General features: G+C 35.3%; 1 long non-coding RNA gene across 14 annotated transcripts in view; it reads right to left on the bottom strand.

The window, feature by feature from the left end:
• The window catches only part of LOC111090065, a 118878-nt gene that overhangs the window by 86554 nt on the left and 14157 nt on the right, over window positions 1-18167 (bottom strand). For 3 of the 14 annotated variants that reach the window (XR_005370711.1, XR_005370706.1, XR_005370707.1), the window contains exon 1: window positions 12693-13509. The exons of the other annotated variants lie outside the window; for them this stretch is intronic. This is a non-coding gene — a long non-coding RNA (uncharacterized LOC111090065). Of the gene's footprint in view, window positions 1-12692; window positions 13510-18167 lie in introns of those variants that run through there. 14 annotated transcript variants of the gene reach the window in all.

Genomic DNA, 18167 nt, shown 5'->3' with positions numbered 1-18167 from the left:
CAATGATATGTCATTGGGACTTTATTATATATATATATATATATATATATATATATATATATATATAGTGGTATTTTATATTTTTTTATATATAAATATAGTGGTATTGGGGGCCTGGAAGCAACCTAAGGGCTGATCTCTGCAGAATTTGTCATCTGGGCTCCCTTGTCCTCTGGTTGCCACTGATTTGGCCAATACCAGAGGATAGAGGAAGTTGTGTTTGAGGTATTCACTCTCTGCTCCCTCTTGCCTCTCAGTAATTTTGACAGGAGCCATGTTTCTTCACAGTTACTGCTCCTGAACAGCTGTTTCTCCTCCTGTATGACTTTAGATCTCACTGGGCTGCAATAACACCATTTCTTCACTTTGTCCTTTCAAGTCCCAAAGTAGTAATGGTTTCCTGCTGTTGCTAGTCCCTAGGTACTTCGCTATCCTTTGTTGGTTCCCTTAACTTGGACCTAAAATCGTCCCTTTATAAATCAGTTCAACTCTTCTGAGTATGCCAGGTTTTCTGCCAGGACCCCCTCAGTCATTCCACTCTTGCTTTTTTGTGTCCTAACTTAAAGTCTACTTCTGCTTTCTCATTCCTCTTCTTTAACTTTTTGGGACCTATCAGCCAATTAATTTGAAGATCTTCCTGATGATATTTCTGTCTAATTTTGAGTTGGGTTATTTATCCTACAGGAATTAAAAGAAGTGAGGGCTAATGTATTTATTAACCTAACTTGTACTGTTCTCTAACCATACCCACGAGCATGCTCTTCCCTCTGCCTTCAGTACCTGCCTCCTCCTACCCATTCTACAGGACCTACTATAAGGTTAGCTCTTCTACAGAGCCTTCTCTGACTTGTCACTCCAAACATCAGCAGATGTAAATACTTTCTCCTCTTTGCTACCATAACTCATGACAGATTCCTATAGCATTCATCACATTGCTCTATAACTGCACACACTTCTCTGTACTTGACTATAAAATCCCACAAGACTCTGTCCTGCTATTTTTTCTATCCCTAGTATCTAATACAAACCTGCTAAACAATAGTTGCTCCATAAGTTTACAATTAATGAGCTAAAGAAGGAAGCTACATTTTTCTATAACAGGAACGCTAAGTATAATCCAGGTACGCTATAGATTTAAGGCCACCATTAATCAACAAATCCATGGGTTGTTGGGATTAGATGTGAGGAGGAGCATTCTCTAATCCCACTTGGAAACACATGCATTTCCAGTTTTCCAGTTTCATTGGCTCATTCACACTCCTTAACGTTAGCTTGTCCAACATAGGACCACAGAAACTCAAATTTACAGGGTTAAGGACCAAGAATCTCCAATTCACACATGGTCATGATCAGATCCCCTAAACTAGGCATAATTATAGCAAATCAAAGGAAGGCATTCTTTTTTTCTAGATTCTCCAAGCTAGAAACTTAGGCAGCAAAATTGCAGACCTTGTACCATTTATCCTCTCTCAAGCTTTTTGCATAAGCTAACTTTGGAATCTTAAGATTTCAAGACAGATCTTGAAAATTAGACACCTATATGAAGATGCTATTTAAAAGAGTTTTCCAAGGTTATCCTTTGGGAGGCTTAAGTTTATGTGCTTTCAGCTTCTACCAAAACCTCAGTCAATCTGCTGTTTTCTCCTCCATATGGTCTGGCAAGTAATTCCTCCCTTTTCCACTGCAGGGAGTTAACCCCACAGCAGAAATAATGAGTCACAAGGACAAGAACCAAATGATGTAGATGACCCCATCACAACCACTCAAGCTGGTGCAAACATTCTAATATGGCATAGAGATTAGACATAATACGGTGCTCCTTCTTCCCAGACCTGAGTCATCTTCGTCTATGGATCAAATATAACAGCAGTCAGTTTTTAATTGAATTCCTCCGAGTAATGGTATATGTTCTGCCTATTGTTTACTGGGAAACTTATATCACAGAAGATGTTGATATAACTACAAAGGAAAAAGAATGCATTCTTATCTCCAGCTCTCCCTTTAGGCTCTAGCCACCTTGCACTAGTTAGTGATTTACTCATTTAAAGCTCTTAACTGTGACATGTGTCCTTTCATATACAGATGGCTTATGCCAAGAAAATTATCCTAAACCAGAAAATGAATAGAAAATGGTCTAGACAAATGTAATAACAGTCAAATTTAAATGATGTATAAGAAGGAGGGAGTGGAAGATTTCTTTATAGTATAATGGCACTGGAATTAAGCTGAACTCAAGGAACTGAGTGAAGAGGGATAACACAGAGTGAGGAGTCCTTCTTAGCTAAACCTTCTCTTTAGTTTTGTATCTCATTTAACTCTTGTAGCATCCATGGCTGGTTGATACATTTTACAAATAAGGACACTGATTCAGATTTACAACAGTAAAGAACCAGATTTTACTTCACTTCAACTCCATGAACCCTTCAGTTAATAGGATTAGTGGCTGGAGTGGGAGGGTTTCTGCTCCAAACAAATATATCTGTTCATTGCAATGCTCCTCTACCCTATTCAAGCACATATACTTTTTCATCTCAGTGCCTTTGCTTCTTCCTTCCCTGAAAACTTCCTCCCCATAGTCCACTTCACTAAATCAGATTTCAAATCTCAACTCTACTTCCATCTCCTCCAAGAAGCTTCCTCAGATTATGCTGTGCACAGAGACTATACTCTTACTGAACTCCTGTAGCCATTTTTCTCTGCTTGGCTCACATGGTGCTTGTCATGTTTTATCAGGTATTGGTAACTATTTTCTCAACTGCATGTCTTCTTTCCATCTAGTTCATAAGCAACCCAAGATCAGACACTTATTCTTAACATTTTCTATCATTCTTAAAAATGATTCTGAGCATCCAGTTGAATACCAATATATAACAAGCATGTAGGAAAAAAAAAAAAACAAGCATGTAGGAATACAAAAATGAAGAGTTTATGGAAGAAACATTTAAAAATATATCTTGTGTATGTCTTATCACTATTTATTGCCTACCCTTAAGACATTTACATCATGACACAAGCCATAGAAAAATCCAATCTATTTACTAAAGTAGGAAAATAACTAAATAAATTCCAAAAAACTAAACTAAATTCTTCTATAAGAGTTTTCAATAGCAACAGTTGAAACAAACAAACAAACAGAAAAGCATAAATCACTATGAACTGAGTTAACATAGTATGTAGTCTACATAATACACAAGTTATCCTTAGATAACTTCATTTTTCCTTGTAAGAGAATTTACCTTTCTTTAAAAGAGTTAAGAGGCAAAGGACACTTGCTGGAGGACCCACAGGCCCCTTGGATGGCCCTCTATTCAGAGCACAAACCCTAGAAAAAGTGATAGGGTTAAGGAAAGTAGTTGGAAACACTCAAGGTATCAACTGAACTTCAAAGTGAGGAGAACAATAAACTCAGAGAAAACCCAGACCAAACAAACAGCTTCACTGAAAAATCCACCCCTTCAAGGGAATTGCCCACTCTTGGGAATTGTGAATCTTTTCTGTCTTTCTTTCTTTTGTCATGCTACATGATTAAGTTCTGTAGTTAATGAGAAAAACATTTGGCTTACTTATGTTCAATGAATTCCCATGAAAAAGATGGAAATTGGAAACATTTTCAAGCTGAGAAACATTTAAAAAAGTTCAAAAATATCCATCAAGCCACCCTGTGCCAAATGGAGGTATTTAGCACCATCTTGGCAACCTGAGCCATATACCCTGCACTTTTACTCAGCAAGAAGCATCTAAAAAAACCACAGGAAGCTCATTTCAGGCTTCTCCAGCAGCATTCTTCCTTCTTGGGTATAGCCTAACCAGGCTGGGATGGAGACTTAGAACCAGCAGATGTCCCAGACACAGAACTCGGAATATAACCTACATATTTTCTTTGATAATTAACTTATTTTTACTACTAAAGAATCCTTAAAAAAATAAGACCAAAAAAATTAAAAATAAAAAAATAAGACCAAAAGAAGAGGATTAAAAAGAAATAACCACCCATAATTATACCTTCTTAAGCTGACAAATATCAACAGAACTCTTGACTTTCTCCCTCAAAACCTTCCTCATTGGGATCCCTGGGTGGCTCAGGGGTTTAGCTCCTGCCTTCAGCCCAGGGTGTGATCCTGGAGTCCCAAGATCGAGTCCCACATTGGGCTCCCTGCATGGAGCCTGCTTCTCCTTCTGCCTGTGTCTCTGCCTCTCTGCCTTTCTGTGTCTCTCATGGATAAATAAAATCTTAAAAAAACAAAACAAAACAAAAAAACCTTCCTCATCTCTCAACCAGGCTCATCCCATTGAATGACATTACTCCATCCTCCAATTGGCTGGATAGGCCACAAATCTAGCAATCAGACATTGTCTCTCTATATCCAATTAATCAGCATTTTTCTAATAACTTTCATATTTATTCAATTTCAGCTTTGTTACAAATTTAGTGGAGTTAATATTTTATAAATATCAAACCAATGTTCTTTTATGTTGCTCCTTCCATTTCTCTTGTTTCCTGACATTCATTTAACTCTTACAGCCATAGAGGATTCCCCCTCCCTCAAGGACAATATTGTGACTCGAAGTGCCAATAAAACAGGAAAACAGAAAGCCTACTCCTCCAGCCCCTAATGCATTATGAAAGAGGGGATGAAGGCAGGGGAAGCATGAAGGAAGGGGAAGAAAGAAAAGAATGAACTTCTAAGGTTCAGGAGCACTTTGTTACAGCAACATTACCCAGACTATCTTGACTGATAATACTAAGTTATATAAAACCCAGAAGGCCCTGATAAGCAGACTCAAGCTATCTCTGGAGTCACCCAGAGCCACTCAGAGCTGACAATCTCTGCCTTTTCTCTTCCTCCTACAGAGATAGCACAATACACAGACATTCATGAGAATTTATAGAACAGGTATGGCTCCATCCTCCAATATAGAGAGAATATTCCTCAAGGATCATGTAGATCCTGTATAATAACTCAAGGTCCAAGACTCATCACTGCCTAAGGAAGCTCTACTCCTCTTTGGCTTGAATCTTCCTGTTTCCTCTCTCCTCCCAACAACAACCAATCATTGGTAAGAGATGTACTAATGTAAATCAAGTCTAAAAAGAAATAGCCTCCTTTTATCTGCCCTCATTACCTTTCCTTTTCTCTTTTGTTCCATTAAAAATCTAAATTTTTAGATTTTTAAGATCATGACCTGATTGGTAGAGGTGTTCCCAAAGGGAAACTTACTACTTCTCAAGACAACTCACTGAACAAATATAATTATTAGAAAGTTTTTGGTTGTATTAAGACAAAATCTATTGGGGAACCTGAGTGGCTCAGTTGGTTAAGCATCTACCTTCTGCTCAGGTCATGATCCCAGGGTCCAGAAATCAAGCCCTACATGGGACTTGCTACTCAGTGGGGAGCCTGTTTCTCCCTCTTCCTCTGTTGCTCCCCCTACTTGTACTCTCTCTTTCTCTCTCTCTCAAATAAATAAATGAATTCAAGATTTTATTTATTTATTTATTTATTTATTTATTTATTTGAGAGAGAGAGAGAGAGATGGGCTCCTGGGAATTGGGGGTGGGAGGTCTGGAATATTCTCCTCTCTGCCATAAAAGTATCCAAATCTAGACTTTCTAGTTATCATGGTAAAAAAAAAACTACCAACTTCTAATTTTTTCATCTCCTTTCCCTACCATAGAAACACCAATGAAAATCAAGTGAGAAATGCAAAGTTCCAGTAGTCCTAGAAACAAGCAATATTGATCTATGATCTGAATTCTATGAAAAATTCTACCAGTCAAATGGCAGATAAACTCTATAAACAATTGCAGAGGCATATGGACAAAGATATATTCGAACAAATCCATCTACCCAGCCCAGATTTTTAACCTCTAAAGTTTGACTTGGAGAGCCTTGGTTGATTTAGAGTTAATTTCAAAGGCAACCTGGGACATTTTACTCCCTTCACAATTAGTACTGCTACCATTTTCTGCAGTATTATTCAATTGGGAGTAGAGATACATAGGAAAAGCTCTATGGGCTGACATTTTTTAACTCTGCATCTCTCAATGAGACAAGCCAGTGCAACAAGGGAATTCATTTTAACACAATCAGAATCCACATAAAATAAAAGATAGGCACACACTAGAAAAAAGACTAGCTATGCATATCAGCTAGTCTTCCAGCTTAAGACACAAGGATCCTAGTAATAGGCAAGTAGGAAGTCATGAAAATAAAGAGGATGCAGCAGCCTTTTACAAATGGCATGGTCCTCCCAAGTCTGGAATATGAACTTGTGATTATTAGAAGAGAGGTACTTATTGGAGGAAGACAGTGGAATAGTCTTGGTCATCCTAGAAAGCAGCTTCAATGTAACACTAAGACGTAGTGACCCAGATTAACAGAAAGTTTAGTATATGTCCCCCAAGGATCCCACTTCCTGAGTCTAAGAACTCCCCTCAGTGCTAATTTATTTTATAGACCAGTCCTATCTACTTTGCCTTGATTCTGATGCCAGAAATTAGATGTGTCTCCTTGAAAATGGAAGATCTGTCACCTTTTCCAAACTCTAGTTGAGAGGTGGGGGCTCGCTTATTCTGCCCAGGCCCCATTCATGAAAGGGAGGTTTTACTTTCAGGCCACAGAGAATACTGGGACCTCAGTTGTCCTTTCCCTGGCTTATGATGTGGAAGTCCCACACTAGAAGAATAAAGCCAAAGAGATCTGGGGCTACTGCCCCCTCTCCACTAAGTGCTTATCTCCTAAAGTGGGAGTGTCACTTGAGAAGTGTGCCCCCAGCACCAAACCTGTGACACAGAGATTTTTGCCCACAGGGAGAAGGAGGATTTAAAACACCAGGTTTTTACTCTCTCCCCAAAGAAACTGACTTCATTTCCAACAGAGCATGAAGAAGTTCAAGCCTAAAGGCACTCTCAAAAACAATCAAGGTGTAGTGAAAGACAATTGGGATGAAATTGATACTCAGCTGAAGATATAGGTTAAACTGTAAGCTGAGAGTTTGCTGAAGAGAAACAAGAAAAGAGAGCTGGGAGGAGCCTTCCTGGTGTCAGAGGCTATATCAAACACTGACTTCAGAAAGTATCCTTTCAAAAAAGCCCAAATTTTACTGGATCAGTTTGTAAAGCAATCTGTGTCCTAAGTCATCATTGAAAGCAATAGAGCAATCAGACAGAAGCTGGTAGAACTTAACAGCTGGCTGTGATCAGAGAAATATATAGACGAAAAAAAAAGTCCTGCCAAATTCATTGTCTTCCCAGGGTAATTGTGGGTATACCTAAGTTTCTTCCCCGAGGAGCAACATCAGGGGTTTCATACTGCAGGAGAAGAAACAGATTTCACTAAAATAACACAGTCAATAAACAAGTAAACTAGTAAATAATAATAATAACAAGCTCTAGAGGTGGGAACTAATACTCAGAATTGTTACAATAAACTTTCTAAAATGTTCAGTTTCCAATTAAAAAATGAGATAAGCAAAGAAACAAGAAAGAATAGCTCATACACTGAAAAAAAAGTCTTCAAAGTAGCCATTATAAATATTTTCAAATAACTAAAGGATTCTATGGTCACAAAATAAAAGAAAGTATGATGACAGTGTCACACCAAAGAGAAAATATCAATAAGGAGCCACAAATTATTTTTTAAATGAAAATTCTGGTCTTGTAAAGCATGGCAAATAAAATAAATAATTCACCAGAGTAGCTTAATACAGGATTTGAATTGGAAGAAGAAAGAATCAGCAAACATAAAGTTAGGTTAATAGTGATTATGCAATCCAAAGAACAGAGAGAGGATGGAGAAAAAAAGCAGAGTCTCAGAGAAATATAGGACACCATTGAACAAACCAAAATACATGAAACAGGGGAATCAGAAAAACCAAAGAAAGAGAAAAGCTGAAAAAATATTCAAAAAAATAGTAGCTGAAAAGGTCCCAAGTTTATTGAAAATATTGGTCCACATGTTCAGGAAGCTCAATGAGCTCCAAATGGGATAAGTATAAAAAGATCCACAAACACATACATGATAGTAAAAAGGCTGATAGCCAAAGATTAAGAGAAAATTTTGAATGTGACAAAAGAATAAGTAACTCATCACTTGCAAGGGAACTACAATAACATTCATAGCTAAGTTCCCAGAATCAGTTGAGAATAGAAAGCAGAAGAATAACATATTCAGAATGCACAAAGAAAAGAAACTATCAACTAAGTATTTTATATTAAATAAAAATAATGCAAAATAAAGACATTTATCAATAAATAAAAACAGAATTTGTTCCTAGCATATCCATCTTATCAGAAGTATTAAAAGAAATTCAAGCTGTAAGCAAATATCTCCTAATAGTTACCTGAATCTATACGAAAAAAAACAAAAAACACCAGGGAAGCTAACTATGTAATTATAAAAGACAGCATATTTCTTCTTCTTCTCTTAACTGACTTTAAGAACAATGTATTATTGAGACTATAACATATGGAAATGCAATAGATTTCACAATAACAGAACAAAGAAGTTGAATGGCAGTATAGTTGTATTGAGCTAAGGAAATGACACCAGATGGTAACTCAGATTCAAGGAAACAAATGTAGATAACCAGAAATGATAAATAAAAAGGCTAATATAACAAAAGACATATATGCCTATATATATATGTATATATATATATAAACTTGTTCTATGTATGTTCTATGTATGTACTACAAAAAATGTACTTGTTCTCTCTCATAGGAGAGTATATATACACACACACATACTTGCTTTTCTTTTTCTCAGCTTCTTTAAAAAACATAAAAATATATAGAGCAATAATTATAATTGCATTGTTATAATTATTGCAATTATAAATATTATAATTATAATGTAGTGTTATAAATGTTACAACTTTATAGATATAATATGTATAACAATAATGCTACAAAAAGGAAAACAAGAAGTAGAGATATAGAAAAATAACATTTCTATATTTCACTGGAATTAAGTTAGTATAAATCTCAAGCTGATTCTGGAAAATTACAATGTATATAGTAACCCGTAGAGCAATCACTAAGGAAATAACTCAAAAAATATAGCGAAAAAAATCATTAAAGAAATTAAAATGTTACATTAGAAAACATTCACTTAATATCAAAGAAAGAAGTGAAGGAGGAATAGAGGGACAAAAAAGACATGAGACATGCAGAAAACAAAAAGTAAAATGGCAGGCATAATTCCAACTATATCAATAATTTTGCCTGTGAATAGTTCAAATAATCCAATCAAAAGGCAGAGATTGTCAGGCTAGATAAAAAATAAGATCTAATATATGCTGTCTAAAGGACATACACTCCAAACTCAAAATACAAATAAAGTAAAAATATGGACAAAGAAATCATGCAAATAGCAATCATAAGAAAGCTGAAGTAGCAATACAAATATAAGACAAAATAAGCTTTAAAACAAAACAAAACAAAACAAAAAACTACCAGAAAAAAAGAACACTTTATAATGATGAAAGATCAATTAAGAAGATACACCAATTATGAACATATATACACACATATATACACATAACAACAGAGCATCAAAATACACAAAGCAAAACCTGACAAAAATGAGGTCACACATAGACAATTCAACATTAATAGTTGGAAATTCCAATACTCAACTTTCAGTAATGGATAGACCAATTAGACAGAAAAGGCACAAGGATATAGGAGACTTGGACAACCCTGTAAATAAGCTAGACATAATAGATATATAGACCATTACCCACCAGCAGCAAAATATACAATCTTCTCAAATGCACATAGAACATTCTCCAGGACAAGCCATACACTAGGCCATAAAACAAACCCCAGTATATTTAAAATGATAGAAATAATGCAAAATATGTTCTCTGACCACAATGGAATAAAATTAGAAATCAACAACAGGAGAAAATTTGTAAACAGAAACTTCACAAATACATGGAAATTAAATAACACTTTCCAAACTAACTTATGGATCAAAGGTGAAATCAAAGGGAAAATTATAAAATATGTTGAGAATGAAGACACAACATACAAAAACTTATAAGAGGCAGTGAAGACAGTGCTCAGAGGGAAACGTCTAGCTTTTAAAGTCAAAAATCAATAACTAACCTTCCACCATAAAACACTAGAAAAAGAAGAGCAACCAAACCTAAAGAAAGAAGAAAGGAAATAATAAACATCAGGATGAAAATTAGTGAAATTGAGAATGGCAAAACAATGGAGAAAATCAATGTTTCATTGAAATGACTGACAAATTGATAAACTTTAGTTAGATTGGCCAAGAAAAAAGAGAAAAGACTCAAACTACCAAAGTCAGAAATTAAAAAGATGTTGCTACTGACTTTACCAAAATAAAAAAGATTGATAAGGAATACTATGAATATATATATATATTCACATACACATGGTCTCAAGAAAAAAATACAGATAATCTACATATATCCATATCAAAGTAAGAAGTAATTATTAATCCAAAAATAACCCACATATAAAAAAGTACATTGGCTCTATGGGCTTTATTGATGTATTTAATACCAATTCATCACAAATTCTTTAAAAGGGAAACACTTCCCAATTCATTTAGTAAATCCAGTCTTACCTTGATACCAAAACCAGGCAAAGATATAACATGAAAACCACAGATCCACACTTCTTAGGAATATGGATGTGAAATTGCTCATCAAAGAACTAGTATACAAAATCTAGCAACATATAAAAAGAATTATATACCATGACCCAGTGGGATTTGTCCCATGAATGTAAGGTTGGCTTAACATCCAAAAATCAATTAATGTAATATGCCATGCCAATAGACTAAAAACCAAAGCCACATTAGCTCAATAGACACATTGAGCATTTGACAATTACCAACACTCTTCCGTGATTAAACAACACTTAAACTAGGAATATCCCCTTGATAAAGAGCATATACGAAAAAACTAGGGCTGATATCATACTTAATGGTGAAAAACTGCTTTCCCCTTAAGATGAGGAATAAGACAAGGATGTCCACTCATGCCACTTCTGTTTAATATTGTACTAGAGTTTGTAGCCAGGACAATTTTATGGATGTCATAGCGGCATTTTAACTGCCCACCCTGTATCCACTTTTAACTTACTCAACTACACGATCTATACTGGAAATACAGGGATCTTTAAAAAACTAAAATCAGAACATGACATTCTCCTCTTAAATCTCCTCAGTGACTCCGTTCTCAGAATGAAGCAGCCTTGTGCACTAGCCCTGCCCCGAACCATAGAATACATTTAACTGAGCCTCTTTAAAGCCCTTAGATGTGCCATGTTCTCTCTCCCCTTGGCAATTTTCTCATTATGGGTCCTCTGGATACCCTGTCCATTTGAAACTATTCTTGCACACCATTCACTATCACATGGCAAGCTCCCACCCATCTTTCACACCTCTGCTTAAATGTAACTTGATTTTCTTAGTCTGGGTAGAGTGTCTTCCATTAATCAACTGCAGCACCCTACACTACCCAGTCATAGTGGCTATTGTACTGTGTTATAATGACCTGTGTACTTGTCTGAATCTTCTACTAAAATGTAAATTCTATGAAAGGAGTAAATATTCCTGTCTTGTTCATTGTGGCTTTTCTGGCATTTATACAGCACAACATCAGTGTAACAGGTGCTTGATAAACACTTATTAAAAATAAAAGCTAACAGGGCACCTGGGTGGCTCAGTTGGTTAAGCATCCACTCTTGATTCGGCTCAGGTCATGATCTTGGGGTTTGTGAGATCAAGCCCTGTTACAGCTGAGCCTGCTTAAGATTCTTTCTCCCTCTCTGTCTACCCCTTCCCCAACCCCACGTTTGTATGCTCTCAATATCTCTAAAAATAAAATAAAAACTAATACTTATTAAGAGCTTGCTATGTGCCAGACACGGTTTTAAGTGCTTTACATGTGTTATTTCACTTAATCCACAAACATTTAAAGATTTTATTTATTTATTCATGATAGACATAGAGAGAGAAAGAGAGGCAGAGACACAGGCAGAGGGAGAAGCAGAGGGAGAAGCAGGCTCCATGCCGGGAGCCTGACGTGGGACTCCATCCCAGGACTCCAGGATCACGCCCTGGGCCAAAGGCAGGTGCTAAACCGCTGAGCCACCCAGAGATCCCCTAATCCACAAACATTTAATGCAGCCTCTGGTTTATAGATAAGAAAACTGAGGGACAGGAGTTGAGTGAATTGTAAAGATAATAGAGCTAAAGATTGCAGAGTAAGATTTGAACTCAGGGAGTCTGGCTACATAATCCAAATTTTTAATCACTATGCTATATTCTTAAGTATATGAAAGCATGAAAAAATGCTGTCCTAGATATTTTGAAGAACACAAAAATGAGAGGGGGAATGGAATAAGAAAGTACACAGATACATAAAACACCCAATGGAGTACTATGTAATACAAGGCTTTCTCACTTTTAAAATACACAAACAGTAACAAAATCTTCCTGTTTGGTGAGATGGGATTTGTTCACAGAGAAATATTTCAGTATGAAAATTCCTGAATTCAAATGTGTTTGCGACTCAATTACACAGTGGCAGTTGATATTTATGTTAAAAATGAAAAAAAAAAAAACCCAACGAGTTATTCTGGGCACTAAACCATGTTTAAAACTGCTGCATTTATGTTTTTGAAATATTTTTCTATCACTACTAACCTTTCCAACAGGACTCATTCTTTGACATTCCTTAAGAATTTCCATGCAAGGCCTGTTTTTCTGCTTTAAAAGAAACTAAGAGATATTATGACTGTTGGGTGCTTGGGTCTATAAATAATTAAAGGAAAGGAGACCTTACTCACCATCCTCCAAAATTAAAGGTTAGGGAAAAAATATCTTGTAATACAAGAGTATTTAATAACCAGGGTAGTTATTACTTAAGCATACTGTCTTAATAAAGGAGTTACTTTCCCATTAGAAGAATATTTAATGATGTCTTAACTAGTTCCATTATAAGAATGCTCAAGGTAGATAATCAAACATGACAAGAATAAAAACCCACTTTGCATATTCAACTGAAAGAAATGCTGCTGTTGGTATAATTTGTGAGTCATTAAACCCAGTTTAATGAGTTGTGGTTAAAGCAATACACTTTTTAGTGACCAGGAACAGCTTCCAAAAGGAACAATGGCCATTTGTAATGATAATCCAAAATGTTCTCAGCTCTTTCAGGTCTATAGATTTTTTCTAACAAGTGTACAATAATATTGCTATATGTTTATGTTAGTAGAACCTGTTAAAATAATAGCCTCTGTGCTTATTCATGATAAATGAAATGTGAGTGAGCTTGAATTTTTCTCTGGAAATTGGAGAGGTAAATGGATTTAACAATGCTTAAGTAATATTCATAGGACAGTAAATGTTAGCATAGTCTGCTGAGAAAATATATATAAATTTATTCTCTAAGAAATATTCGAAATTAGTCCAACAAACTGAAGGCACACTTAACTTTGGAATTGAATCGATGTCCATCTTCATAACTATAATGAATATAAAAAAATCATTAAAAACAAATTTACTAAATTTCTAATTTGGACCTTTATAGGGAAAGGTCAGTTTGAAACAGTTAAAAGGCTCAACTTGAGAATAATTCAAAATAAGTGCTATTATATTTAAGAAATTTAGTAATTTGAATGAATATATTTAATAAAATTTTGATGAGTAGAAATTTTCAGAATCAAGATTTAATAAGGATTGATAAGAAAGACCCACAATTTACTTTTCTGTTTTGGAAAAGGGTTTATTCTCAGGTTTAAAGTGTCTCATGTATTTTTAAAAACAGCTCAAAATTAAACTTTTATTCTATCTTATACAAATGTTTACAAATTCTTAATAGAATTTCTATGCATCATAGAACTACCAGGAGACCATTTCAACATCTGTGAATGTAATATTTGCAAAATAACAAATTACTTTGTGAATATGTGATTGGTTCTAAATAGTTCAAGAGTATTTGTCTCTAAACCACAACTGCAAATTTTCAGTAAAAATTAAATTTTTTTTCCTTAGGGAAAGAAGTAATGGCTGAAAGAGAAAACCAAATGATTGGGAATAAAAACAAAAATTTTAAATGCTCCTGTCTGTGAGTGTTAAAGTTGGATAATTTATTCATTAACTTTGTTAGCTGAAGGGAAAGTAATTTTGAGTAGTTACTGTAAAAGGTCAGATGGAAAACAAATTTCCTCTGTGTCAATAGGTTAACAAAATGTTATGCTTGCTGACTCTAAGAGGGCAACTCAGAGAGCACTTGACCTGATTAGCTCATCAGCAGCCCATTAGGAAGTTTTTCTTGGAAAAGAAATGGGGAACCCATTTGCACCATTTTTATCACCTTCCAAATTTTTGTATGCTATTGTGTAGCAAATGCTTAGCTACTAGTGGGCACCTGATATGCAATTATTGGAATATCTGAGTTTAGGTTTAAAATTTCAGGAATTCAATGGCTTCTATGTTCCAAAGAAAACTAAAAAGGCAAAATATTTATACAAATGTTAACTTCATTCTGTATATACAGATGCTTATTTTCCCTGTTTATACCAAGATATATGATATATACAGATAAATTATATACATAAATCATTTTTACATATACTGAGTGGAGAGAGGGAGAGAGAGAGAGAGAGAAAGAGAGAGAGGATGCCACTCTATAAGTATTTATTTAAGGTTTATGTCTATCAGCCCCCAACTAGACTCTAAGTGTCTCCTGAATAGAAACTTTGCACCTCAATTTCTAACATGGTTTACTGAATGTATTTTTCTTCTGACTGGATGTTCACGAGGATTTTCAGGATAGATTTATTTTTTCTACAGTGGTGTCAACAGGTATATCCACATGTTGTCTCAATGCTCATTTATACTCATTTCTCCACTTCTAATAAATAAGAAGGAATTAGAGGAACAGAAAACATCTAAACATCCACATTTCTAAGGTGGATGTTTGCCTTAGAAATTTCTATTTCAACTTCTCTTTAAATCCAATGATTTCTCACATTTATATACTACTAAAAATGCCTTGTGTATAAATTAGACCTAAGTATTTTCTTCCTTATCTTTAGGTTAAAAAAAGAAGAAGATCGTTTGCATGTTTAAATGTTACAGTTCAACTGCTTTACTTTTTATTGTGTGGTAATGCTTACATTTCATTTCCTTGGTTAATTCTCTTCAGTGGAATTCACCATTTAAATGTTTGTTATTGTTATCTCAGTTTTAAAAAATGATTATTAAAAATTTTGAAAATGAATAAATAAAAGCACAATAGACAAATATAAAGATTCTCCAACAAGGAAAAATATATAAATACTGTAATTAATAATAAAGATAAAACCTTTTTTTTAAAAGATTTTATTTATTTACTCATGACAGACACAGAGAGAGAGAGAGAGAGAAAGAGACACAGGCAGAGGGAGAAGCAGGCTCCATGCAGGGACTCAATTCTGGGTCTCCAGGATCACATCCCAGGCCGAAGGTGGCGCTAAACCACTGGACCACCGGGGCTGCCCAAAGATAAAACTATTTTTATAGGAGATATATACTAGGAGGTAATACCCAATAAAGTTACAAAAATCATGATTTCTATAAGAATGTAAAGAAACATGACTTGAGACCAACTAAATACTAAGATGAGAAAAGTGTAAAAAAAATTTTTAAAGCTATAATGAGGTAAATAATGTCATCAATATCATAACATGACTAGAAGCAGAAATTAAAATAGTAACAACACTACAGGAGGGGGAAATCACTTATGTGGTAGGCAAACATGAGAGACTATCATACAATATAAACCAAAAGATGAAAATGGATGAAAGGGTCAACAGGGAAATTAGGGAAGAATTAAAAAGATTCATGGAAACTAATGAGAATGAAGATACAACTGTTCAAAATCTTTGAGATACAGCAAAAGCAGTCCTGAGGGGGAAATACATCGCAATACAAGCATCCCTCAAAAAACTGGAAAAAACTCAAATACAAAAGCTAACCTTGCACCTAAAGGAACTGGAGAAAGAACAGCAAATAAAACCTACACCCAGCAGAAGAAGAGAATTAATAAAGATTCGAGCAGAACTCAATGAAATAGAGACCAGACGAACTGTGGAATAGATCAACAAAACCAGGAGTTGGTTCTTTTAAAGAATTAATAAGAAAGATAAACCATTAGCCAGCCTTATTAAAAACAAAAAAGACTCAAATTAATAAAATCATGAATGAAAAAGAAGAGATCACAACCAATACCAAGGAAATACAAACGATTTTAAAAACCTATTATGAGCAGCTATATGCCAATAAATTAGGCAATCTAGAAGAAATGGACAAATTTCTGGAAAACCACAAACTACCAAAACTGGAACAGGAAGAAATAGAAAACCTGGACAAGCCAATAACTAGGGAGGAAATTGAAGCAGTCATCAAAAACCTCCCAAGACACAAAAGTCCAGGACCAGATGGCTTCCCAGGGGAATTCTATCAAACGTTTATAGAAGAAACAATACCTATTCTACTAAAGCTGATCTGAAAGATAGAAAGAGATGGAATACTTCCAAACTCATTCTATGAGGCTAGCATCACCTTATCCAAAACCAAAGACCCCATCAAAAAGGACAATTATAGACCAATATCCCTGATGAACACAGATGCAGAAATTCACAACAAGATACTGGCCAATAGGATCCAACAGTACATTAAGAAGATTATTCACCATGACCAAGTGGGATTTATCCCCAGGATGCAAGGCTGGTTCAACATTCGTAAAGCAATCAATGTGATAGATCATATCAACAAGAGAAAAAACAAGAACCATATGATCCTCTCAATAGATGCAGAGAAAGCATTTGACAAAATATAGCATCCATTCCTGATGAAAACTCTTCAGAGTGTAGGGATAGAGGAAACATTCCTCAGCATCTTAAAAGCCATCCACGAAAAGCCCACAGCAAATATCATTCTCAATGGGGAAACACTGAGAGCCTTTCCCCTAAGATTAGGAACAAGAAAGGGATGTCCACTCTCACCACTGCTGTTCAACATAGTACTAGAAGTCCTAGCCTCAGCGATCAGGCAAAAAAAGAAATAAAAGGCAATCAAATGGGCAAAGAAGAAGTCAAACTCTCCCTCTTTGCAGATGACATGATACTGTATATAGAAAACCTGGAAGACTCCACTCCAAGATTGCTAGAACTCATACAGCAATTTGGCAGTGTGGCAGGATACAAAATCAATGCCCAGAAATCAGTGGCATTTCTATACACTAACAAAGAGACTGAAGAAAGAGAAATTAAGGAGTCAATCCCATTTACAATTGCACCCAAAAGCATATGATACCTAGGAATAAACCTAACCAAAGAGGTAAAGGATCTATACCCTAAAAACTATAGAACACTTCTGAAAGAAATTGAGGAACACACAAAGAGATGGAGAAATATTCCATGCTCATGGATTGGAAGAATTAATATTGTAAAAATGGCAATGCTACCCAGGACAATTTACACATTTAATGCAATCCCTATCAAAATACCATGGACTTTCTTCAGAGAGTTGGAACAAATCATCTTAAGATTCCTGTGGAATCAGAAAAGACCCCGAATAGCCAGGGGAATATTAAAAAAGAAAACCATATCTGGGGGCATCACAATGCCAGATTTCAGGTTGTACTACAAAGCTGTGGTCATCAAGACAGTGTGGTACTGGCACAAAAACAGACACATAGATCAATGGAACAGAATAAAGAATCCAGAAATGGCCCTTCAACTCTATGGCCAATTAATATTTGACAAAGCAAGAAAGACTATCCACTGGAAGAAAAAGACAATTTTTCAATAAATGGTGCTGGGAAAATTGGACATCCACATGCAGAAGAATGAAACTAGACCATTCTCTTACAACATACACAAAGATAAACTCAAAATGGATGAAAAAATCTGAATGTGAGACAAGAATCCATCAAAATCCTAGAGGAGAACACCCTTTTTGAACTCGGCCACAGCAACTTCTTGCAAGATACATCCATGAAGGCAAGGGAAACAAAAGCAAAAGTGAACTATTGGGACTTCATCAAGATAAAAAGCATCTGCACAGCCAAAGAAATAGTCAACAAAACTAAAAGACAACCTACAGAATGGGAGAAGATATTTGCAAATGACA

This window comes from Canis lupus, chromosome 15, assembly GCF_011100685.1.
Source record: "Canis lupus familiaris isolate Mischka breed German Shepherd chromosome 15, alternate assembly UU_Cfam_GSD_1.0, whole genome shotgun sequence".
NCBI classification, from domain to species: domain Eukaryota; kingdom Metazoa; phylum Chordata; class Mammalia; order Carnivora; family Canidae; genus Canis; species Canis lupus.
Note: the sequence above shows the minus strand (reverse complement) of the source record. Positions and strands in the feature narration are given on the sequence as shown.